Source organism: Hippopotamus amphibius, chromosome 2, assembly GCF_030028045.1.
Source record: "Hippopotamus amphibius kiboko isolate mHipAmp2 chromosome 2, mHipAmp2.hap2, whole genome shotgun sequence".
NCBI lineage: Eukaryota > Metazoa > Chordata > Mammalia > Artiodactyla > Hippopotamidae > Hippopotamus > Hippopotamus amphibius.
In genome coordinates, this window is record NC_080187.1 from 81,811,834 (window position 1) to 81,819,720 (window position 7,887).

Below are 7,887 nucleotides of genomic sequence, written 5' to 3' on the forward strand. Positions count from 1 at the left end.
GTCCTTTTTAGACAGCATATAGTTGAGTCTCATTTTTTTAATCCATTCAGCCACTGTTTGTCTTTTGACTGAAGAGTTTAGTATTTTTATCAATGTTAATTATTCACAGAGAAAGATTTACTGTTGCCATTTTGTTCATTGTTTTCTGTTTGTTATTTTGTTTTTTGGTTTTTTTGGTCTCTGAAAGATCCTTTTATGAATCATGGTGGAATTACCTATACCAGCTATTTTAAAGATGCAGAACTTTGTAATCATGAGGTGGTTTCAGTGAACAAGAAAAGCTTTCCAAAGTGAACTTAGTGAAAATTGTATTTAATCTTCCTTAAATATAGACACATTTTAGTTGCTGGGGAGAAAGTCTGTTGAAATATAGTAGTAAGTATTCGGATCCTTCTCTACTCCTCCTCCGTCCCGCCCCTATATCTTCACATAGCCCAGAATCCATTTACTTTTGTTCCAGTTCTTTCAAAGTGGAACCTTTGATGTCGTAATGTATAGATTGTATCATACTTATCAATTTGTTCAATTCAATAAGCATCCATGGAGCATTAGGCATCCCTCTAGGTTAGGTACTGGAGAGGAGAGCTTTCAAATGTTGTATACCATGACTCACAGTAAAAGGTATCAATATGGTTAACATTGTAACTTACCACATCATTTGTGTGCACACATACTCATAACTGCAACAAGTGGCATCAAATAACATTTATCCATATGATGGGAGATGTACTTTGATATTTTCTATTTTTAAAAATTTTTATTGAAGTATAGTTGATTTATAGTGTTGTGTTAATTTCTGCTATATAGCAAAGCGACTCAGTTATACATATATATATATTCTTTTTCATATTCTTTTCCATTATGGTTTATCACAGGATATTGAATATAGTTCCCAGTGCTATACAATAGGACCTTGTTGGTTATCCATCCTATATGTAATAGTTTGCATCTGCTAATACCAAATTCCCAATACTTCCTTTCCCCATCCCTCCTCCCTCTTGGCAACCACAATTCTGTTCTCTATGTCTGTGAGTCTGTTTCTGTTTCATAGATGTGTTCATTTGTGTCCTGTTTTAGATTCCACATGTAAGTGATATCATATGGTATTTGTCTTTCTCTTTCTGACTTACTTCACTTAGTATGATAATCTCTAGGTCCATCCATGTTGCTGCAGATGGCATTATTTCATTCTTTTTAATGGTTAAGTAATATTCCATTGTGTGTGTGTAAACACAGACACACACCCCCACATATTCTTCATCCGTTCATCTGTCAATGAACATTTAGGTTGTTTCCATGTCTTGGCTATTGCAGATAGTGCTGTTATGAACATAGTTGCCAGAGGATGCCCTCCACCTCCATGGTGGAGGCTTGGTAGGAACATCCTCGGGACCCCAACCAGATCCTCATTGGCTACAGCTGGGGCCTCATCGTCACCTGGGACCAGGGCAGCCGTGTGCTCTGACATTTCCTCAGCAGCCAGCGACTGGAGAATGTCTGCTGGCAGCGGGATGGCCATCTCATATCTGCCATTCTGATAGCAGCTGCTGCCAGTGACCTGTGTCCAGTGACACCCAGCAACCAGAGCCCCTGTGCAGCTGTATGCTTTATGGTCCTTTTTATGGCAAAGCTATTATCAAAATTTTCTGGCTGACCACCAAGGAGGGGTTGCTCTTCACCATCTTCCAGAGTGGCATGCCGTGGGCCAGCTATGGGGACTGCCGCTGCATCTCGGTGGTCCACAGTGGCCAGCAGACAGCCTTTGACTTCTCCTGTGTTGTCGACTTTACTCTCCTCATTGAGATGGACCCTGTGGCGCCTTTGATGACCCCTATGCTCTGGTGGTGCTGGCTTAGGAGGAGCTGGTGGTGATTGACCTGCAGACAGCTGGTTGGCTGCAGCTTTAGCCTCCCTACCTGGCCTCCCTGAACTGCTCTGCCATCACCTGCTCCCACCAAGTCTCCAACATCCCCCTGAAACTGTGGGAGCACATCGTTGCTGCTGGCAGCTGGCAGAACACCTACTTCTCCGCCATGGAATGGCCCATTTACAGTGGCACCAACTTGACTCAGCCCTGCCCCAGAGGGACCTGCTGCTCACAGGGCATGAGGATGGCATGGTGAGGTTCTGGGAAGCCTCTGACATCTGCTTGCCACTGCTCTACAAACTCAGCACTGTACAGGTGTTCCTCACTGACACAGACCCCATTGAGAGCCTCAATGCCCAGTGCAAGGATGAGTTGGCCCCCCCTCCTCAAGGTGGGCTCCTTTGCCTCTGCAGTGACCATCCTCAGCTGGGCATCCAGAAGATTTCCTTTGCAAATACAGTGGCTACCTGGTTGTGGCTGGCACAGCAAGGCAGGTGATGATGCTGGAGCTGAATGACGAGGAGGTGGAGCACTCCATGGAGCAGGTGGAGGCTGACCTACAGGACCAGGAAGGCTACTGCTGGAAGGGGCAGGAGTGCCTGTGTGCCCGCCCATGGCCTGTGCGCTTTAAGCCTGGCTTCCAGCCCTTCATATTGGTGCAGTGCCAGTTCCTAGTGGTGGTCACCTCCTAGGCCCTGCACTCCCAGTGGCACCTTGTGGCCTTCGGCACCAGCCACAGCTTCAGCCTCTTTGACCATCGGCAGCAGGTCTTTGTCAAGTTCATGCTGCACCTCAGTGACCCGCTAACCTTGGAGGGCCTGCTGTCCCACACGAAGTCCCTAAAGAAGTCCCTGCGCCAGTCTTTCCGCTGGATACTTCGCAACTGGGTGTCCAGCAGGTAGCACTGGCCCGCTAGCCCTCTGGGAGAAGTGCAGCAGGGGAGCATCAGGGCAGAGCAGACCAACCTGCAAAACAGGGAGCTGGTGCCCATGCAGCGCAGGGTCAAGGCGCTCTCGGCAAAGGACTTCTTCATGGGCTTAGTTTGGACCCTCTACTTTGCTGACACCTACCTGAGGGACAGCTCTCACCACTGCCCCTCGCTGTAGGCTGGTGCCAATGGTGGTACCATCTACACCTTTGCCCTGCCCATGACCCCAGTGGAGAGGAGAATGGATAAGCTGGTGTGAGCAGAGCAGGCCAAGGAGATCCAGCTGATGCACCAAGCACCCCTGGTGGGTATCCTGGTGCTGAATGGACACAGAGTGCCCTCTCCCAAGTCCCTGGAGGTGGCCCATGACCTGTCAAAGAGCCTGGACATTCAGGGAAGCCATCAGCTGTTTGTTGGTCAGAAGAGCAGTTCAAGGTGTTCACGCTGCCCAAGGTCAGTGCCAGGCTGAAGCTGAAGCCAGCCACCCTAGAGGGCTTGCAGGTGCAGTGAGTCAGTGTGGCCTGCTTCGACAGCTGTCGAGCTGAGGACTACAAGGAACATAACCTGGCTGTCCTCGCCAGTGTGATGATGTCCAGGTGTTCTCGCTGCCCCTGCTCAAGCCCCAGGTGGGTTACGGCTACTTCTGCCTGGAGGATGTCAGCAGCATTGCCTCCTGCATCTTCACCAGATATGGCCAAGGATTCTACCTGATCTCACCCTCTGAATCTGAGCACTTCTCTCTCTCCACCAAGTGGCTGGTTGAGCCCCAGTGTCTGGTGAATTCAGCAGAAATGAAGAACCACAGCCATCCCCACAATGGATCAGGCCTTAAGAAGGCCTTGGGCAGAGCCAGGAACTCAGGAAGCCAAAGAGATGGAGAGGAGAGGAGGTCCGGCCTGAGATGGAGCATGTTCTGCTCAATGATGAGAGGGTCCTGAAGGAGATCCAGAGCACCCTAGAGAGAGACCGAGGGCACTGTGGTGATTGGCCATTCTTAGCAAGTGGCCAGCCTCAGCAGTGGGGGAGGATGTTGCTAAGTTGCTGTCACTCTGTCTCCTTCTGCCACGGAGTGAGTAGTAGGTGCACCCAGCTGTATGATGAACACACACTACTGAGGGGTCTTCCTTGGGTCACCACCCCACCTGGAGAGCCCCAGTACACGGGCCATGCAGGGACTGGGGACACCCCCAGTTTCCACGCTGCTGCTGCTCCTGGCCTCACGACAGGAGGGACCCCAGGTCCCTGGGGCTGTCCCTTCCTGGGCCTTGACTGTCTTGGTGCTTTTGTCAATGTTGCAGTTTTTAACCCCCATTCCCCACTTTTCTATTAGTCTTTTAATTATTTTGTCTGCTTTTTCCTCTCTTGATGTCTTCCTTTGTGTTTTGTTTTTTTGTATAGCTGTGCTTTGATTCCTCTCTTTCTTTTGTATAGTTTCTGTAGGTTTTTTCTTTCTTTTTTATTGTAGTAAAATATACATAACATAATATTTACCATCTTAACCATTTTTAAGTATGGTTCAGTGGTATTAAATACATTCCCATAACTTTTTCATCTTGTGAAACTGAAACTCTGTACCCATTAAACAATGACTCCCCATTCTCCCCTCCCCTCCGCCCATGGCAACCACCTGTCTACTTTCTTCCTGTATATTATTGACTGCTCTAAATACCTCATATAAATGGAGTCATACAGTATTTGTCTTTGTGACTGCCTTATTTCACTTAGCATAATATCCTCAAGGTTCATCATATTATAGTATATTGCAGAATTTCCTTCCTTTTTCAGACTGAATAATGTTCCATTGTATGTTTATACCACATTTTGCTTATCCATGGACACATGGGTTGCATTCACATTTTAGCTATTGTGAATAATGCTGCTGTGTACATGGGTGTACAAATACCTCTTTGAGACCCTACTTTCCATTCTTTTGGGCATATACTCAGAAGTGAAATTGCTGGATCATATGGTATTTCTATTTTTAATTTTTTTAGGAACTGCCATGCAATTTCCCACAGCTATTGTGCCAATTTACATTCTTATCAGAGTGCATAACAGTTCCAATTTTTCCACATCCTCACTGACACGTGTTTTCTGTTCTGGATAGTAGCAATCCTAAAGTGTATAAGGCTATAGGTATTTTTTTATATGGTTACATTGAGGCTTACATACAATATCTTAGAGCTGTAACAGTCTATTTTCAGACTGAGAACAACTTAAGTTCAATCACCTACAAAACCTCTATAATTTAACTCCCCCACACCCTTTATATTATTGTCACATTTTTACATCTGTTCATATTTGTATCTTTTAACATATTTTAAAATTATAGTTATTTTTAATACTTTTTAACTTTTATACTAGAATTAAAAGTGACTTACTGATCACGATTAAAATAATGCAGTATTCAGCATTTGTCTATATGTTTACCTTTAAACAAATTTCATGCTGCCAGCCCAAGGCACCATCTTGACTCTCCTCCAGGTGACTAGATTATGTTGGACCTGCCAGAGCTCCAGCACAAGCAAGAGAGAAGCCAGTTCCTTGAGGAGCCCCATCAGAAAACTGTAGTGTATACAGAAATAGAACTATAATGTTGTATACATGAAACTTATATAATGTTATAAATCAATGTTACCTCAATAAAATAAATTTAAGAATACATCAGTCCATCAATTATAGAAAATGTATTAGAGCAGTGCAAGTTGTTAATAATAGGGGAACTGTGTGTGTTTGTGGCAGGGATAGGAGGAAGTATATGAGAACTTGGTAGTTTCTGCTCTTTTTTTTCCATGAACTTAAAATGGTTCTAAAAAATAGTCTATAATATAAAAATATTTTAAATTATGAGTATCTACTACTTTTCTAATCAGAAAGAAAAGAATACGTGTTGTTTTTTTGAAACAGTCAGTATTACATGTGTTTGGAATTTAGGAATGTGTAAATAGGGTGCTCTGAGGCACCACCTTTAGTCATGTACACAGGGAACTAGGAAATGCCAGTTTCCAGAGAGAGAGACTACATCATTTAAGTTTAGGAATCAAAGGTGAATGGCCATGTGGCTTAGAGAAAAAAAAAAAGCCTGAGAGAATGGCTGCTTTTGTTCTGATGGCTTTCTTTTTCCTAGTTTTAGTATCCTTTTAATTAACTTCATTTTTTGCCTAATTTCTAAAGCATCACCCCACCCCTGAAAATGTCTTTTTTCTTTTTGAGAATCTTCCCTAAGGGACAAGAAAGCCAGTTAGTCATCTCCAGTATCTGTAAAATGGAGGCATGAGCTTTATATATGCAGTCATTGTAATAAAACTCTACTGACACTTAAATAGCTGTGGGATCAGCTCCCGCTGAAGTTTATCTGTAGTAAAAATGAGGAAGAGTAAGACACATCCCTTGTCTTTAAGGTACCTACAGTCTGGTAGGGGGAGACAAGGCATGAATTCTTGAGAAGTCTATGCAGGCAGCAAGTCACCATCTGTAACCAAACGTGTACAGTTGTGTACTACATGCTGAGTAACTGACATATAGATGATAGTGCTACATGCTTTGAGGAAGGAAATAGCACTCAGTTTTGAGTTATGGTGGCAGTACTAAATACAAGAGAGAGCTGTAATCACAAACCAAGTTATCAGTAAATGATTCTACACAGCAAACTACACAAAAATATCCACTGCATTTGTCAATTATTGTTTTAATTTGTAGTGAGAAACTGAAACCAACATCAGTCTAACTACAAGTAACTTAGGTATTTTAACATATTCACTCTGATTAGTTCTTGTGTTTTCTTAAATTGTGAAGCCCTAACATACAGCAAAATGCATAAAATATAAACATTCAGTTTCACAAATAACTACGTAGCAAACACCCATATTCCAACCAACTAGGTCAAGAAATAGGCTATTTCAAGTTCCACAAGTCTCCAAAATGTCTTTTCTTGATCATGAGCTCTCCCTTTTCCCTAAACGTAACCTCCATATTGGCCTTTGTAATGGTTGTTTTTTTTCTATAGTTTTCCCCCTATAGATTCATCCCTAAAAATATTGTTTTATTTCTCCTATTTTTATCTTTATATATATATATGTATAGAATCATGCTATATGTATTTTTTGTTTTTTCTTTTGCCCAACATTAATGGTTTTGTTTGAGATGCATCATGTTTTCACTCTTCAGTAGTATTCCGTTGTATGAGTATACCAAAATTTATTATCCTTTTGCTGATGTACATTTGAGTTTGTCTCCAGTTTTGGACTTAATATGCATTATTGCTAGAAGACATTCTTGTAAATACACCCTGGAACACAAATACACAGACTTATAATATCTGAAATCTTTGTGAATCTGTTTCTGTATCTGTGGTTTCTGTGGACTCTCTCATGTAGAATCTGTATCTCTGTACTTGCTTTCTTTGTAAATTGATTATCATCTTTGAAAATCATTTGTAAAAATAATTTGAGTTCTTGTATGAAGGTGCTTGCCTCCAAGGAAGACATATTTATTTTGCCAGGCAGCAGTGGACACTTTAGTATAGAACTAACTTAAACCAAATTTATGGCTTGAGTTCCATGGCCACTTCAGGCAACGTGACCCTAAGGTTGCAAATCTCTGGATAGGCTGGTTTATTTCTAGTTCCTCTGCACCTTGAAAGTGTAACCTCTTGAGTACTCTAAACTGGAGAAACGTGGAGAAAGTCTCCTATTAGACACGAAACCTTGAGGAGGTCTTGGCTTTTATCTCTAGTCCCCTAATTGCAAGGGCATTACCACAACAGTGACTTTTCTCTGATCAGCAGATGTCCTCAGTACAAAAGGAACTTTTGTAGTGCTTATCTCTCTGCTTACTTTTCCTTTAGTCTCTGTCCTGATAATTCCTTACTAGCTTGTTAGCTCTCCAGTGCATTTTAAAGGGTTTAAAAATTTTTTATTCAGAATTTTTAGCTGTTTTCTTATAGGAGCATTACTTCAAGTTATCCAGCTCAAACTCTTTGGAAACAAAAGTACCAGACTAAGTCATTATGAAGTAATTCCAGAACCTGCTGCAGAGAATAGGGTAAAACTGGATTTGGCTTTCTGCAATCTTGGCATGTAGTACACAACTT

General features: G+C 42.6%; 1 pseudogene; it reads left to right on the top strand.

The window, feature by feature from the left end:
- Positions 1 to 1,360: 1,360 nt before the first annotated feature.
- On the top strand, positions 1,361 to 4,125 carry LOC130844386 (LLGL scribble cell polarity complex component 2-like; annotated as a pseudogene).
- The last annotated feature ends 3,762 nt before the right edge of the window (positions 4,126 to 7,887 follow it).